Raw genomic sequence first — 18,454 nt, forward strand, 5'->3', positions numbered from 1 at the left:
TGGAGGAGAGGGTTGGCAGACACTGAATGGAGACCAGTGTAGGGATTGGAGGAGAGGGTTGGCAGACACTGAATGAAGACCAGTGTAGGGATCGGAGGAGAGGGTTGGCAGACACTAAATGGGAGCCAGTGTAGGGATTGGAGGAGAGGGTTGGCAGACACTGAATGGGAGCCAGTGTAGGGATCGGAGGAGAGGGTTGGCAGACACTGAATGGAGACCAGTGTAGGGATTGGAGGAGAGGATTGGCAGACACTGAATGGGAGCCAGTGTAGGGATTGGAGGAGAGGGTTGGCGGACACTGAATGGAGACCAGTGTAGGGATTGGAGGAGAGGGTTGGCAGACACTGAATGGAGACCAGTGTAGGGATTGGAGGAGAGGGTTGGCAGACACTGATTGGGAGACCAGTGTAGGGATTGGAGGAGAGGGTTGGCAGACACTGAATGGAGACCAGTGTAGGGATTGGAGGAGAGGGTTGGCAGACACTGATTGGGAGACCAGTGTAGGGATTGGAGGAGAGGGTTGGCAGACACTGAATGGAGACCAGTGTAGGAATTGGAGGAGAGGGTTGGCAGACACTGATTGGGAGACCAGTGTAGGGATTGGAGGAGAGGGTTGGCAGACACTGAATGGGAGCCAGTGTAGGGATTGAAGGAGAGGGTTGGCAGACACTGAATGGGTGCCAGTGTAGGGATTGGAGGAGAGTGTTGGTGGACACTGATTGGGAGCCAGTGTAGGGATTGGAGAAGAGGGTTGGCAGACACTGAATGGAGACCAGTGTAGGGATTGGAGAAGAGGGTTGGCAGACACTGAATGGGTGCCAGTGTAGGGATTGGAGGAGAGTGTTGGTGGACACTGATTGGGAGCCAGTGTAGGGATTGGAGAAGAGGGTTGGCAGACACTGAATTGAGACCAGTGTAGGGATTGGAGGAGAGGGTTGGCAGACACTGAGCGGTTGGTAAGGTGGATAAGTCTGGCAGCAGCATTCATAATAGACTGAAGAGGGGAGGAGCCTATGGAGAGGCAGGCCAATGAGAAGGGAGTTACAATAGTCATGGGGAGAGATAACAAGAGAGTGAATGAGGAGCTTGATGGTTGATGGTTTCATTCGTTAAAAAGGGGTGAACTTTAGGGATGTTATGGAGGTGAATTCTACAAACTTTTGACAATGATTGGATTTGAGGCTGAAATGACAAGTCAGAGTCTAGGATTACACCGAGTACCCTGGCGTGAGGGGAGGGACTGATGGTTGCATTGTTGATTTTGATGGAAAAGTCATGGAGGGGGGCACGGGCGGGGGCGGGGGAATATTAATAGCTCAGTTTTAGAGAGATTTAGTTGAAGGAAGTGGTGTGACATCCATGCTGATATGTCAGTTAGTAAGTTAGTAATGCGAGAGGAGACTGAAGGAGTGAGGTGAGGAGTAGATAGATTCGGGTGTCATCGCCGGTTGGAAGTCGTGGGCGGTTATAAAGTGACCGAGGGAGGAGGTGTAGATAGAAAGGACCCCCACAGAAAGGGGAAATGGAGAGGAGGAGACAGAGCTGTAGGTAACTGAAGGAGCGCTGTGATAAATAGGCAGAGAACCAGGATAGAGCAGAATTTTGGACGCCAAGGGAATGGAGTTTATTGAGAAAGGAGCGGGTGGTCAACAGTATTGAAGGCCGCAGAGAGGTCGGGTAGTAGAAGTATGGAGTAGTGGCCGATGGTTTTAGTAGTTAGTAAATCGTTAGTGAGTTTTAGTAAGGCGGTTTCCGTAGAGTGCTGCGAGCGAACGCCAGACTGTAAGGGGTCAAGAAGGTCATTTTCACTGAGGTAGGAGCTAAGACGGTTGTAGACTAAGCGTTCTAGAAGTTTAGAGGTGAATGGGAGCAATGAGATGGGTCTTAAGTTGTTCAGGTTGGTGGGGTCCAGTGAGGGCTTTTTAAGTATGGGAGTGATCTGCGCATGTTTTAGAGGGGAGGGGAAGGTGCCACTAGAGAGGGAGAGATTGAAGGTGTGAGTGAGGGAGCATAGGATAGAAGAAGAGGGTGACCATAGTAGTTGTGAGGGAACAGGATCCAGGGGACAATTGGTTAGGTGGGAATCTGAGAAAAGTTTTGGAACCTCTTCAGTAGTAGCCAGTTCAAAAGAGGAGAGTGTTGATTGTGCTGCTAGGCAAGGTATGTTGGGTGGGGAAGATGTACGCACAGTGGAGGTGTCCTCACAAATTGCATCAATCTTGTCTTGGAAGTGATTGGCAATCTATTGGGCAGTGAGTGACTTAGTGGGTAGAGGGGGTGGTGGACAGAGCAGAGAGTTAAAGGTTGAGAAGAGCCGACAGGGACTGGATGACAAGGTATTAATAAGAGACAAAGTAGGCTTGTTTGGAAGCACGGAGGCAGGAATTGTATTTTAGAAGGGCAGATTTATATAGGGTAAAGTCCTGCAGGCATTTGGTTTTACGCCACAGTCGTTCAAGAGCACGGCAATGTCTCTTGAGGCTTCTAGTGTTGTCAGGTTGCCAGGGTTGTAACGATCGGGGCCTGATTCTGCATGTGGTTAGAAGAGCAAGTGCATCTAGTGATGATGAGAGTGAACTGTTGTAGACAGAGGTGGCCAGGACAGGACAGGACAGGGGAGAGATCATAAAATAAAACAGAATCTGTTGCGCTTAATAAAACATATAATGGAAGCTGCTGACACAAAAATTGCTGGATACAATTGAAGAGATATCAATAGGAATGGTGCAGCACTAAAAATATTAATGTAAAAATGTCCCAATAAGAACCAAAATAAATATGGTCAAACAAAAGTCCTCTCCGTCAGGAAGAAACAATACTCTAATCAGCGAGATCCATATTGAAAGGAGACACAGAAGAGAGATGAAAACACCGTCACCAACATCCAAACAAACTGACCCTTACCATCAGTGTATGGGTTATACACGTGTGTAGAAAAAAGGCAGTCTTCATAGAATAAACCAACCATCTTCTAATGGAGTAGCACCAACATATTCCCCTCTGAACTAAATGGAAGGCTTTAGATCTCCTTTTGGTAGCTGGATATTAAACCAAGTATACTCCAGTAGGCATATGCACCTCAAGATCGTGGTACGTAGGGAATAAAAAGAAAACGCTCATTGCGCAATCTCCATAAACAAGGATAATTTATTGAAAAGATAAAAACATTGATCTTTTAGTAACATTTAGTAAGAAGGGGCCCATGAAGACGCATGTTGATGACGAAACGTTGGGCGATGATAGAGACTGGTGACGCAGGACGCGGTGGGAAGTGACGCGGCGGCCATCTTTTTGGTTAGAAGCGCTGGACGCTTCACACTGCTGTATACCTTCTTACTAAATGTGAGTGGTTTTTATCTTTTCAATAAATTATCCTTGTTTATGGAGATTGCGCAATGAGCGTCATTATTAGTAGCCCCGCCCCTCCCGGGAAAGCGCTCCGAGCATATTTTTAAAATGTCTTCATTTTAATAAATGTGTTACAATAGATGCTGTGCCCCCGCTGTATGTGCTTTTTAAAAAACAATGTCACTTCATACCGAATTTCGCCGGTATACGATCATGTGACTCCCGGCCCATCCCGCCCCTCTCCGCTCTCCTCTTCGCTCTCCTCTTCTGTCTCCTGAGTCCTGACCTCAGCGGGGATTTCTCAGTCCCGCCCACCTCTCTTCTGATACGATAACTATAGTCAGCGGGTGGGACTGAGAATTCCCCGCTAACGTCAGGACTCAGGAGACACGTGAGAGGAGAGCAGAGAGGAGAGCGGAGAGGGGCGGGACGAGCTGGGAGTCACATGATCGTATACCGGCGAAATTTGGTATGAAGTGACATCGTTTTTTAAAAGCACATACAGCGGGGGCACAGCATCCATTGTAATACATTTATTAAAAGAAAGTCATTGTGGGGGGTTATTGATGGCTGCATTTAATGGGCACAGGTGGCTGCGTTTGGGCACAGGTTGCTGAGTTTGGCGGGCACAAGTGGCTGAGTTTGACGGGCACAAGTGGCTGAGTTTGGCGGGCACAAGTGGCTGAGTTTGACGGGCACAGGTGGCTGCGTTTGACGGGCACAGGTGGCTGCGTTTGACGGGCACAGGTGGCTGCGTTTGACGGGCACAGGTGGCTGCGTTTGACGGGCACAGGTGGCTGCGTTTGACGGGCACAGGTGGCTGCGTTTGACGGGCACAGGTGGCTGCGTTTGACGGGCACAGGTGGCTGAGTTTGGGCACACGTGGCTGAGTTTGGGCACACGTGGCTGAGTTTGACGGCACAAGTGGCTGCGTTTGGGCACACGTGGCTGAGTTTGACGGCACAAGTGGCTGCGTTTGGGCACACGTGGCTGAGTTTGACGGCACAAGTGGCTGCGTTTGGGCACAGGTGGCTCAGTTTGGGCACAGGTGACTGCGTTTGATGGGCACAGGTGACTGCGTTTGACGGGCACAGGTGGCTGCGTTTGACGGGCACAGGTGGCTGCGTTTGACGGGCACAGGTGGCTGCGTTTTGCGGGCACAAGTGGCTGAGTTTGGCGGGCACTCGTGGCTGAGTTTGGGCACACGTGGCTGAGTTTGACGGCACAAGTGGCTGCGTTTGGGCACACGTGGCTGCGTTTGACGGCACAGGTGGCTGCGTTTGGCGGGCACAAGTGGCTGCGTTTGACGGGCACAAGTGGCTGCGTTTGGCGGGCACAAGTGGCTGCGTTTGGCGGGCACAAGTAGCTGCGTTTGGCGGGCACAAGTGGTTGCGTTTGGCGGGCACAAGTGGCTGCGTTTGGCGGGCACAGGTGGCTCAGTTTGGGCACAGGTGACTGCGTTTGATGGGCACAGGTGACTGCGTTTGATGGGCACAGGTGACTGCGTTTGATGGGCACAGGTGACTGCGTTTGATGGGCACAGGTGACTGTGTTTGATGGGCACAGGTGACTGCATTTGATGGGCACAGGTGACTGCGTTTGATGGGCACAGGTGACTGCGTTTGATGGGCACAGGTGACTGCGTTTGATGGGCACAGGTGACTGCGTTTGACGGGCACAGATGGCTGCGTTTGACGGGCACAGATGGCTGCGTTTGACGGGCACAGATGGCTGCCTTTGACGGGCACAGTGGCTGCGATTGCTGGGCACAGTGGCTGCATTTGATGGGGAGGTTCAGTATTTTTCAGTTTATTTGCACCCCCTAAAAAAATTTTGAGCACCAGCTGCCACTGGTCAGCACAGAGACAGTACAGGGAACTTCACAGGGCTGTTTGTCAGCTGTGGATTGTAATCCCTTCTGACCTCCAAGCAGCAGTGTGTGCGAATCTCTGTACCCTGTAGTACACCGGATTAGTGCACTTTTTAAGGGAGTGAGGTTATTTTCAATTCAAAGCGGAGTTCCAGTCAATTTTTTGTTTATTAGAAGTCAGCAGCTACAAAAAAAGTGCATCTTCTGACTATTAATAAATAGACATTCACCTGTCCCACAATCCAGCGATGTGGCCACCCAAACCCTCCCTTCTCTCCCCCGCCTGTCCACAGCGCTGGCAGTACTACTGTGGGCATCCGGCTGTGACAGCTTGCAGCTTCACAGCCGGGTGCGGATGTCTCACTGCACTGTCCTGCATAGCCGGGCAATCTTTTGGGAACTGTGATGTGTCCCAGAAGATTGCAGGGTGGAAGGGCCGCCTAGGTGGCCCAAGCAGAAGTGGGAGCTCGTCGGTAATCGTGATGCATCACGGAATCGAATCGGATCATTGACCAGATAATCGTAATCAAATCGAATCGTGAGACCAGTGAAGATGCGCACCCCTAGAGAGGAAGGGACAGGAAGGAGCTTTGTGGGGATAGAAGGAAGCCAACTCCACCTCCTTTCTGTCTGTTGGGTCTGGGGGAGTGAGTCCAATGGAGACTGCCATGGGAGAGAGCAGGAGGAGAAGCGGAGTCAAAATTTTGAAGCCTGGTTTCTGTTATGGCGAGTATGTTAAAGCCATAAGAGATGAAGAGTTCTTTATCTGACAAGCTGCAGGACCCTTGTATGTTGGAATGAACATTTGTCCTCATCATGCTGTTACCATAGACTGCTGTCTGTTGGGCTGGACCTTGTAGTGCACATTACTGGTGTGTGTTTTTTATTTCAGTGCTGGTAGGAGGACAGCAGGGGGGAGGGGTTTGTTCTCTTGGTCTATTTTGTATCCTGTAACATATTTCTAGAACGGTGAAATGGTGAGGTGAAGGCTTCCTTCACTTGCTGGCAGAAGGTCTTTAAAAGAGAAGTATGATTTTTTTTCTTTCAGATTCATACTTACCTAGGTGGATGCAGCATCGGTCCCCCGGCACCTCTTCACTGAGAACCGAGCGATCTAACATCTGCGATGGCTCGGTTCTCACAGCTCTGCCCCCCGCACTCACTGGAGATGTGGAGGGGTGGGGAGCGCCCGTCTCAGTCTCTCAGTGGCTCGCTGAGAGGCTGAGATGGCCATCATTCCAGACACCTGGAAGATCCAGACTTCATTGTGGTGATGATGCGGTGCCTGGACTGATTCCAGTGATGTCACCAGAGAGAGGACTTCATCCCGCTCTCTGCTGAAAACAGGTCACAAGAGTGCAAAACGAATTGTACTCCTGTAACCCATAGGAGAAGACCAGCCAAGTGATCTCAAGCTGGACTTCTCCTTTAAGGAGGTGAGAAAAGTATGTGCAGGTGGGGTGAGAGGACCATCAGAGACCAACAGCCTGTGTAGTGTAATAATTGTCCTTTGTAGGCCATGTATGGTCAGGATGGTCATTGTCTTGTCTATTTATTGTCAGTGATGTTTGTTTAGAGGAACATATTACTAGAATTTATCTCCAAAATGAAGAGAATGTTCCCGCCCTGTAAGTGGGGGAATGTTCTGACCCTGAAGGGGTTAATCTAGGTTTCCACACTATATATGTGTGTATCATCATCTGCTGGAGATAAAAGACATCACAGTGACTATGGAGGAAGAGGACGGACATGACGGGGGGTTACTGGGTGTAAATAGAAAATAAGATCTTATTACCTCGTCTGCTGCCACTTCCAGCAACGTCTCCTCTCTACTTCCTTCTAACTCACCTCCACCCGGAACTTCCTGTCTATACCTGATGTCACTTCCTGTTTTCCATAGAGACTTACAGTAAGATCACCATCTTGTGGAGTTCAGAGGAATTGCAGCCCCAAGAAACATCTCATAATAACCATTCCTGTATTACAGGGCAAAGTTAAAAACATAACTCCCGAAATTGAACTTTTTGGTGAAGAAAATGCAAAAATATAGCAATAATTATATATATATATATCTGTCCACTCATGATGAACATGTTAAACATAAATTGGAAGGATGTAATGTTTACATAGGAATGGTGGTGGAGATCTCTCCAAGTAAAAACACTTCCTCTTATATGCTAATATAAATTTAGAAATTGGATGAAAGGTTTAGCACTGGGAAATAATTTTTGAAAGATAAAAAGTGCATTTTATATACAACTATATAGATCAGACCAAAATGAGGGACAAATGAGGAGGAAAGAGGGACAGAGGGACATTGTTCCAAATCAGGGACATTGTTCCAAATCAGGGACAGTTGGGAGCTATGCATCTGTGATTTCATACATTTGTTTGGAAGGATAGAACAATCCTCAGAAGGGATCATGTAGGATGACAGGAAAGGCTCCTGATTGGTGAGATCCAACAGACATCCCAACTCTCCCACATTTTGGCTGTGGCTCCCTGACACCTGCAAGTGCCACACAATATTCCGGCTGCAGGGCTGATTCTGGGCAGGTACACGGGGTGCACCCAGGGGCGGCGATACCGCTAGGCAAAACTAGGCAGTCGCCTAAGGTGCAGCCACAACCGCTGGCTTACCTACTCTCCATTGGGAGGAGAGAGGGCACCTGGTGCTTGTGAGTGCCTGTGCAGCTGTGCCTCATCCTCTACCCCTTCCCTACATACCTATGTGGCTATGTGACCAGTGGCATAGCATGGGGGGAGCCAAGTGGGGCACCACCCTGGGGCTGGGTGCAGAATGTAAAGGGGCGCTGTTGTACTGTCCCCAGTGTGATGGACATTTAGCAGGGGCAAATAGGCGCAGCACTAGTGGCACTACGGCAGCAATCAGCATCACCCTTGGGGTGCAGGTGGGCATCCGTCGCCACACACAGCAATAATCAGTGATTCAAGGGCAGATAGGTGGGGGGACCTGAGAGAGCCCAGGACTCAGAAGAAGAGCTCCTCTGGCACTGCCTCTTCCTCCTAGACCCCGCCTCCCGAAGAGGCGAGAAGCAGTTGGGCAGGCCCGGAGTGAGGAATGACCTCTAAGGACAGGCTGATTTGGGACACAGGGGACAGCCGAGAGCAGCTGACTGGCTGAAAGGATCAAAGCGGATCTTCACAAGAAGACATACTGGCATTGAATGGAAGGTACCGTACCATCACATCATCATCATACACACAGGTCTGCAGACAGATTCTAGTACAATGGGACAAAGGAGGGACTGCAGATAAGGACAGGGCTAGGGGTTTCCCAAGAGGGCTCCCCTCTCTCAGCCCCCCTTTCTCAGTCCCCCTCTCTCTCCATCAGCCCCCCTCTATCTTAACCATCCTCTCTCTCTCAACCACCCGCTCTGTCAGCCCCCTCTCTCTTAACTACCCTGTTAGCCCCCTCTCTCGCTCAGCCCCCCTCTCTGTCCACCACCCTCTCTCTGAGCCCCCCATCTCTCTGTCAGTCGCCCCTTCTCACCCTCCCTCTCTCTCAGCCTTCCTCTCTCTCACCCTGCCCCCTCTTTCTGTCTCTCAGCCTCCAACCTCCTGTCAGTCCCTCCCCCCTCTCTGAGCCCCTCCCTCTCTCTCAGCCCCGCTTATCACTCTCTCTCAGCCCTCCTACCTGTTTCAAGCAGAAACACTGCACACCCTGACTCCTACCTCCATAACCACCAAATCACTGAAGTTGTCATGGTGGTTGGAGTTTTCCTTTAATATTTCTCCAAAGAAGTAAACCTCTGTATAGTGATTCCAATTCATTTGATCATCCTCTAGTTGTGTTAAATTGGTGGTGGTGGGGGTGGGGGTGGGGTGCGGAGCGCCACCTCCCTGACATGAGTTTGCCTTCTCCATGAAATTAGTTTTTGCAGGTTGGGATATCTGATCCAAACATATTGATTACATCTGTAGTGCTGCCCCCATAGGGCTTGCTGTGTGTTGACTTCTTAGGCCTCCCTCTGATTACCTTCAGACCATTGCTGGGGGTTTCCACATATCCCTCCTTACTCCCGATTGCTCGTTACTCAAAAAACAGTCCAGGGTATTTGTTTTTTTTATAATTATTGTGGAACTTGGATGGGAGAAGGGATTAGTGGGATATTCCAACTGAACTATTCACAGTAGATAAGGACAACTCTCACTTGGCCTCACCGGATTATTTCTGGAAGCAGACACACTGCTTTATCCATACAGCCACAAGTATGGGGGAATCAAGTCTTCTCACTCTCACTAGCAGCAAACTTGATGCACTACATTATCTTCAGGATACTCTCTAGCATCCCCTTTACTGACACCCGTCCGCTGACTCTTCCAACTAAAGGGGGTGACCCTCATTTGACAGGCCACAAAGACACAGATCTGTACTCACAGTAGGCAGAATCAGATCCTTGCTGGTGTCTCCCTTCCAGTCAGCTCTGCAGGACCTCTGGGTTCAGCTCCTCTCTCTCTAGGCTCTTGGATCGACCACCCAAGGCCGCACGACCCCCTCCACAGAGGAAAGGGCAGCCGTCTGGACTCTATTCCCTGGCTCCACTAACCCTGAGCACATGTGCCCGGGGCTTTTAAACAGTATACCAACATGCAATGCAGCACTTTGCCTCTGCCACTTGCCGGGACTGTAATAAAGTCTGTTCCCTCACTTGTCAGGTCCCCTCCCACTGTCCAATATGCCTCCCTATTGGACCAGTGAGGGACAGCCAGATGAGCTGAGCTGCACTTGAGCACAATGAGTAGACCTAACCAATAGATACTGCTTCATGGTAGGCAGAGAGCACCCTAAGTTTTACCTGACCATCTTCCTGGTAAGCAGAAAGACCAAAAACGATACTCTCTTCTAGCACCTACCTAGGAGGGTGCTACATCATACAGAAATCTGTCAAGAATCTGTGAAGGTAAGTATGTGATCAGGTGACGTGCGGAGGAACGGAGTGTAAATAGCAGACAATTTTCTCCAGAGCTCCTAATGGTGGGGATGGATTTTGCTGAGTCCTGGTGCCAAGTTTCCACCCCCCAGGATCACTGCAGGTGTGGAGAAAAGCTGTGTAAGAGGATATGGAGGAGAGATGAGGAGGAGATCCAGGAATCAGGATAAAGGTCAGGACAAGCAACAGACGAGCGCATCCAAGAGATGAAGCCGGGGTCACTACACAGAAAATCAATCCAAGGAAACAACAGGCAGGACGAGGAATAGCAAGAAGGAGCTCAGAGACAAATGAGAATATTGCTCAGCCAATGGGAGATTATCTCAGCATGACTTACATAATGAAGGAGATGAGGGGGAGGGGAGGAAGTCACTTATGGTGACTAGGGATGAGCTTCGTGTTCGAGTCGAACCCATGTTCGACTCGAACATCGGCTGTTCGATCGTTCGCCGAATTGCGAACGTTATGGGCCGTTCGCGCTAAATTCGTGTGGCGCGTCACGGCCCATAATTCACTGCGGCATCGCAGTGCATTGCTGGCTGATGATTGGCCAAGCATGCACTATGACCCGCATGCTTGGCCAATCACAGCGCTGTCAGTAGAGAGAGCTGTAATTGGCCAAAGCCAGGGTGGCTTTGGCCAATTACGGCTCAGGGCATTTAGTACACACCCCACACTATATAAGGCCGCCTGCACGGCGGCCCTGTGTAGTGTGTGTTCCGGTGTGCTGAGAGATAGAGAGAGAGAGAGACAGTGTCATTTGATTTGAGTTAGATAGATTAGGCAGAACAGTCAGTCAGTTAGCTGCACTTACAGTGTATTGTGTATATATATGCATCCCAGGTGTTGCATATATATATATACACTGTATTCAGTTTAGCTAGATCCGTTCCTGTTATCTTCTATCTAGACTATTTACATTTAATGCAGTGCGTCCTGCTCACAGTGTTCAGCTAGATCCGTTCCTGTTATCTTCTAGACTATTTACATTTAGTGCAGTGCGTCCTGCTCACAGTGTTCAGCTAGATCCGTTCCTGCTATTTACATTTAGTGCAGTGCGTCCTGCTCACAGTGTTCAGCTAGATCCGTTCCTGTTAAATTCCTACTGACCGGCAGGCTTGTCTGGTTACAGTATATAAAGCTACCTGAAGAAAATTACAGGTGTTCTATTTGATCCTATTAGTACCACGGTCAGGCAGCTAGACTATTTACATTTAGTACAGTGTGTCCTGCTCACAGTGTTCAGCTAGATCCGTTCCTGTTATCTTCCTACTGACAGGCAGGCTTGTCTGGTTACAGTATATAAAGCTACCTGAAGAAAATTACAGGTGTTCTATTTGATCCTATTAGTACCACGGTCAGGCAGCTAGACTATTTACATTTAGTACAGTGCGTCCTGCTCACAGTGTACAGCTAGATCCGTTCCTGTTATCTTCCTACTGACAGGCAGGCTTGTCTGGTTACAGTATATAAAGCTACCTGAAGAAAATTACAGGTGTTCTATTTGATCCTATTAGTACCACGGTCAGGCAGCTAGACTATTTACATTTAGTACAGTGCGTCCTGCTCACAGTGTACAGCTAGATCCGTTCCTGTTATCTTCCTACTGACAGGCAGGCTTGTCTGGTTACAGTATATAAAGCTACCTGAAGAAAATTACAGGTGTTCTATTTGATCCTATTAGTACCACGGTCAGGCAGCTAGACTATTTACATTTAGTACAGTGCGTCCTGCTCACAGTGTTCAGCTAGATCCGTTCCTGTTATCTTCCTACTGACAGGCAGGCTTGTCTGGTTACAGTATATAAAGCTACTTGAAGAAAATTACAGGTGTTCTATCCCAGCTTAGTGCAGCTACAGGCCATTAGTATGTCTGGAAGGCCAAGAAGGAGAGGCAGACAGTCACAAGCCAATAAGAGAGGGCAAGCAGGCTCTGTGTCTAGTGCTGGTCGTGGAGACGGTGCATCCTCATCAGCACGTGGCCATGGGACACGCTTGGCCTTTTTTTCGGCAGCTGGCCATGTTGAGCCGCAACATGCGGAAGACTTGGTCGAGTGGATGACCAAGCCGTCCTCATCCTCCTCATCCTCTCTCACCCATGCCCAGGGTGCTTTGTCTGGCAAAGCAGCGGCCTCTTCCCTCAGCTCAATGTCATCAGTGACTCCTTCCCTAGCTCCACCATGTCCTCATGAGGATTCCCTCGAACTGTTTGACCACAGTGTTGGGTACATGCTCCAGGAGGATGCCCAGCGTTTGGAAGGCTCTGATGACGATACTGAGCTCGATGAAGGCAGTAACATGAGCGCGGACAGAGGGGGTGCCCAAGAAGGACAGCAATCTGGCAGTCATGCTCCCCCTGCTGCAGCATACTGCCAGGTTTGCTCCAGTGATGAGGAGGGAGGGGATGATGAGGTCACTGACTCAACGTGGGTGCCTGATAGGAGAGAGGAGGAGGAGGAGGAGGAGGAGGAGGAGGAGGAGGAGGAGGAGGAGGCGGCAGCACATCACCAACGAGGCAGGATGCCCTCCAGGGGCCAGCCTAAGGGCAGCACATTGACTGCATCACACCCCAAAGCTCCACATGTGCAGGGCGCTGCAGTCTCTGCGCGTTATTCAAAAAGTTCTTTGGTGTGGGCCTTTTTTGAGACGAGTGCATCAGATCGCACCGCTGCTATTTGCAACATATGTCTCAAGCGTATCTCGCGTGGCCAAAATATCTCCCGCTTGGGTACCACATGCTTGACCAGACATATGTTGACCTGCCATGCAGTTCGTTGGCAAGCGTATCTAAAAGACCCACACCAAAGAACAAAGAGGATCTCTCCTTGCTCCTCATCAGCTGAGATTTCCAACCCCACTAGACCTTCAGTCCTCTCTGAGACCTACAGTGAGAGGAATGAAGGTGTAGAATTAGGTGTGTCACAGCCAAGTACTTGTGGGCAATCTGCTTTTGGTACACCGACGTCAGATTGTACCAGGCAAATTTCCCTGCCCCAGCTGCTGCACCGCCGAAAGAAGTTTGCTCCCAGCCATCCACATGCCCAGCGGTTGAATGCTAGCTTGGCAAAATTGCTAGCACTTCAACTGCTGCCTTTTCAGTTGGTAGACTCTGCCCCCTTCCGTGAGTTTGTGGAATGTGCGGTTCCTCAGTGGCAGGTACCCAAACGCCACTTTTTCTCACGGAAGGCGATTCCGGCTCTCTACCGGCATGTGGAAGGCAATGTCCATGCCTCGCTGGACAGGGCGGTCAGCGGTAAGGTGCATATTACCGCTGACTCATGGTCCAGCAGGCATGGACAGGGACGTTACCTAAGTTTCACGGCGCATTGGGTGACTCTGCTGGCAGCTGGGAAGGATGCAGGACAAGGTGCAGTAGTGTTGGAGGTTGTTCCGCCACCACGCCTCCAAAATGCTGATTGTGACACACCTCTCTCCTCCACCCCCTCCTCTTCTTCTTCCTCCATGGCCTCTTCCTCGGAACCAGCGGTGCTCCGTAGGCGTTCAAGGGGCTACGCAAGTACGCAGGCCAAAAGATGCCATGCGGTGCTTGAGCTGGTGTGCTTGGGGGACAGGAGCCACACTGGGGCAGAGGTTCTGTCAGCTCTGCAGGGGCAGGTTCAGAGGTGGTTGACGCCACGCCAACTTAAGGCAGGAATGGTGGTTTGCGACAATGGCACCAACCTCCTCTCTGCCCTCCGACAGGGACAAATGACCCATGTGCCCTGTTTGGCTCACGTCCTTAACTTGGTGGTGCAGCGGTTCTTGGGCAGGTACCCGGGCTTACAGGATGTCCTGAGGCAGGCCAGGAAAGTCTGTGTGCATTTCCGCCGGTCATATAATGCCAGTGCTCGGCTGACGGACCTCCAAAAGGAGTTTAACCTGCCCAAGAACCGCCTAATCTGTGACATGCCCACCAGGTGGAACTCAACGTTGGCCATGCTGCAGCGGCTGCACACGCAGCAGAGGGCCATCAATGAGTACCTGTGCGACTATGGCACCAGGACAGGGTCAGGGGAGCTTGGTTTTTTTTCCCCACGCCAGTGGGCCATGATCAGGGATGCATGCACTGTCCTGTCACCATTCGAGGAGGCCACGAGGATGGTGAGCAGTGACAGTGCATGCATCAGTGACACTGTCCCCCTTGTCCACCTGTTGGAGCACACGCTGCGTGGAATAATGGACAGGGCACTTGAGGCAGAACAGAGGCAGGAAGAGGAGGACTTCCTTAGCTCTCAAGGCCCCCTTTATCCAGACAGTGTTCCTGCGTGCCCGCCGATCACACAGGAAGAGGACGAGGAGGAAGAGGAGGAGGAGGAAGATTGTGTCAGTATGGAGGTGGAGCCTGGCACTCAGCATCAGCAGCAGTCTTTAAGGGATCAGTCCCAAGAAACACATGGACTTGTACGTGGCTGGGAGGAGGTGGCTGCGGACCATGTCGTTCTTAGTGACCCAGAGGACTCCGGACCGAATGCCTCAGCAAACCTACGCTTCATGGCCTCCCTATTCCTGCAAAGCCTGCGTAAGGATCCTCGTATTCGTGGTATCAAGGAGAAGGACCAATACTGGCTGGCAACCCTCCTTGATCCACGTTACAAGGGTAAGGTTGCGGACCTTATCTTGCCATCGCAGAGGGAGCAGAGGATGAAACATCTTCGGGAGGCCTTGCAGAAAGGTCTGTGCAACGCGTTCCCAGAGACTGGGAGGTTACAAACTCCTGTTTCTGGACAACGTGTTGCTGAGGCTTCGGTCAGTCAAAGAAGGAGCGGTGGAGAAGGTGGCCGTCTGACCGATGCGTTCAGACAATTTTTTGGTCCGCAGCCCCAAGGTATGATCGGTTCCAGCAACCATCGCCAGCGTCTGTTTTACATGGTGCAGGAATACCTAGGGGCAAGATCAGACTTGGACACCTTTCCCACCGAAAATCCTCTGGGTTACTGGGTCTTGAGGATGGATCACTGGCCAGAGCTTGCACAGTATGCAATTGAGCTACTGGCCTGTCCTGCATCCAGCGTTCTTTCGGAACGCACATTCAGTGCTGCTGGAGGCGTGGTAACCGATCACAGGGTGCGTCTGTCCACCGACTCGGTCGATCGGCTGACCTTCATAAAAATGAATGAGTCTTGGATCACCACCAGCTACCAAGCACCTGATGCTGATGTAACCGAATAATTTTTTTTGAAATCTCAGATCCCTTCAAAGACTGCCTATGCTGATGCTGAGTGACTATCCCTGAGTAATTATCCTCTTCCTCCTCAATCATCACGCTGATAGCTTGTAAGAACATTTTTGGTTCTGGGCGCCACCACCAGTGCCTAAGGCACAATTTTTCAGCCCCTGTTTAACAGGGGCGTGTAATTACAATTTTTGATGTAATACTTTGCAGCAGGGCTCGTTCCTGCATTCCAACTAGAGTGTCTGTGAGGGGTTGCAGTGTTGTGGCACCAGCACCAGTGCCTAGGGCCCAATTTTTCTGCCCCTGTCTAACAGGGGCGTGTAATTACAATTTTTGATGCAATACTTTGCAGCAGGGCTCGTTCCTGCGTTCCAACTAGAGTGTCTGTGAGGGGTTGCAGTGTTGTGGCACCAGCACCAGTGCCTAAGGCCCAATTTTTCTGCCCCTGTCTAACAGGGGCGTGTAATTACAATTTTTGATGCAATACTTTGCAGTAGGGCTCGTTCCTGCGTTCCAACTAGAGTGTCTGTGAGGGGTTGCAGTGTTGTGGCACCAGCACCAGTGCCTAAGGCCCAATTTTTCTGCCCCTGTCTAACAGGGGCGTGTAATTACAATTTTTGAAGCAATCATTTGCAGCAGGGCTCGTTCCTGCGTTCCAACTAGAGTGTCTGTGAGGGGTTGCAGTGTTGTGGCACCAGCACCAGTGCCTAAGGCCCAATTTTTCTGCCCCTGTCTAACAGGGGCGTGTAATTACAATTTTTGAAGCAATAATTTGCAGCAGGGCTCGTTCCTGCGTTCCAACTAGAGTGTCTGTGAGGGGTTGCAGTGTTGTGGCACCAGCACCAGTGCCTAAGGCCTAATTTTTCAGCTGCTGTTCAACAGGGGCATGTAATTACAATTCTTGATCTAATATTTCACAGCAGGGCCCTGTGAGGGCTTACAGTGTTGTGGCCACAGCAACACCTAAGGCCCAAATTTCTGCTGAGTATATAGGGCAGGACCCTACTTTCAAACATCTAACTTACAAACGACTCCTACTTGCAAACGGAAGGAGACAACAGGAAGTGAGATGAAATCTACCCCTAGGAAGGGAAATTCTCTCCTGTAAGAGTTAATATGGGAAAACAAGTTCTCCTTTCCACTGATGCTTTCCAATCCTTGTTCCACAAAAAAACCCAAATTTTCAAAAAACATTTTTCATTGGGACAAAAAAGTGAGGTGAAATCTTCTGAAGAGGAGGAAAGACAGCAAAACAAATGTCACAGGGGTGATAACCCTTCCCTATGTTTTCCAAAAAGCTTAGAAAAGATTTTTTGGCTGGAGCTAAACACGTTAAAAATGTTCAAAATTACAAACAGATTCTACTTAACAACAAACCTACAGTCCCTGTCTTGTTTGCACCGCCTGTATACTGCTGTTCAGAGTATATAGGGCCTGGTGGCCCCACACCTTTCCTTATTTTAATTTGGGTGCGGGGTTCCCCTTAATATCCATACAAGACCCAAAGGGACTGGTAATGGACTGGGGGGTACCCATGCCGTTTGTCTCACTGATTTTCATCCATATTGCCATGACCCGACATGACATTAAACCCGCAAGCAGTTTTAAATGAGATTTTTTCCTTTAAAAATGACATTTGGTGCAGGGACTGTTCTAAACATGGGAAACACGCGTCACTTTACAGGCATACTATAGACACCCCCCAGGTACGATATTTAAAGGAATATTTCACTTTTTTTTTTTTACTTTAAGCATCATTAAAATCACTGCTCCCGAAAAAACGGCCGTTTTTAAAAGTTTTTTTTGCATTGATACATGTCCCCTGGGGTAGGACCCGGGTCCCCAAACCCTTTTTAGGACAATACCATGCAAATTAGCCTTTAAAATGAGCACTTTTGATTTCGAACGTTCGAGTCCCATAGACGTCAATGGGGTTCTAACGTTCGTGCAAACTTTCGGTCCGTTCGCGGGTTCTGGTGCGAACCGAACCGGGGGGTGTTCGGCTCATCCCTAATGGTGACCATAGAGACATGGAAATTCAGCTGGTTCAGCAGGGATCGGTCACATTTCCATCCATGTGTGGTCACTGCCGGATAAAAGTCACTCCATCAGCGGCTGCAGCCAATAGCTTCATCACTGATCTGTGTATTCTGAGAGCGGAGGAGCGCCCCCCATTGTCAGAATACAATAGTGCAGCGGGGAGGATTCCCCCATCCCCCTCCAATGTGTGGATGGGGGAATCACTTCAGTTTTTTCCTCTCATCCCGCTGGATGAACGATAAAACTGAACCATGTATGGCCAGCTTTGGGAGCAAGATATATTCATCATCAACTGATCCCCCTGAAGGGGTTAATCTGAGGTCTCCACACTATATATGTGTGTATCATCATCTGCTGGAGATAAAAGACATCACAGTGACTATGGAGGAAGAGGACGGACATGACGGGGGGTTACTGGGTGTAAATAGAAAATAAGATCTTATTACCTCCTCTACTGTCACTTCCAGTAATGTGTACTTTGTACCTCATGGATTGTCTTGTCTGCATCTGACATCACTTCCTGTGTGTGCCAACATCACTTCCTGTCTTCCATCGAGACTTCCTGTGGTGTATCTGACATCACTTCCTGTCTTCCATAGAGATTTCCTGGGTAGAAGTGAGATCACCACCTTGTGGAGATCAGAGGAACTGCAGCCCAGAGAAATGTCTGGTAGTGTGAACACGGCCTTGTGCTGTGTGTGTATCACGGAGGTGAGGTGAGTGGCTGGTGAGGGACTGGATAGTATCAGAGCCAGATACACACAGGTTACATACACCGTGATCGTTAGAGCGAGAGCAATAATTCTAGCACTAGACCTCCTCTATAACTCTAAACATGTAACCTGTAAACATCATCTTTCACATTATACAAAAAAATCGGGCAAATTTTAGTGTTCTTTTGTTTTTGTCTTTTTATTCATGAAACAGTTTCTGTTAAAAAAAATTTGTTTGAAAAATTGCTGCGCAAATACCATGTGATATAAAAAGTTGCAATGACCACCATTTTATTCCCTAGGGTGTCTGATAAATATATATATATATATATAATGTTTGGGGGTTCTGAGTAATT

At 49.6% G+C, this 18,454-nt stretch overlaps 2 protein-coding genes across 7 annotated transcripts in view; one reads left to right on the forward strand and one right to left on the reverse strand.

Annotated features, from left to right (window-relative positions):
• LOC141122012 (uncharacterized) overlaps positions 1-18,454 on the forward strand; it is a 373,719-nt gene that overhangs the window by 44,042 nt on the left and 311,223 nt on the right. The window lies entirely within an intron of this gene.
• Positions 1-18,454, reverse strand: part of LOC141122007 (uncharacterized) — an 88,960-nt gene that overhangs the window by 8,201 nt on the left and 62,305 nt on the right. For 2 of the 6 annotated variants that reach the window (XM_073611803.1, XM_073611800.1), the window contains exon 1: positions 7,014-7,093. The exons of the other annotated variants lie outside the window; for them this stretch is intronic. The gene's annotated coding sequence lies outside the window, so the exon portion shown is untranslated. Of the gene's footprint in view, positions 1-7,013; positions 7,094-18,454 lie in introns of those variants that run through there. 6 annotated transcript variants of the gene reach the window in all.

Source organism: Aquarana catesbeiana, unplaced genomic scaffold (assembly GCF_042186555.1).
Source record: "Aquarana catesbeiana isolate 2022-GZ unplaced genomic scaffold, ASM4218655v1 unanchor237, whole genome shotgun sequence".
Classification (NCBI taxonomy): Eukaryota; Metazoa; Chordata; class Amphibia; order Anura; family Ranidae; genus Aquarana; species Aquarana catesbeiana.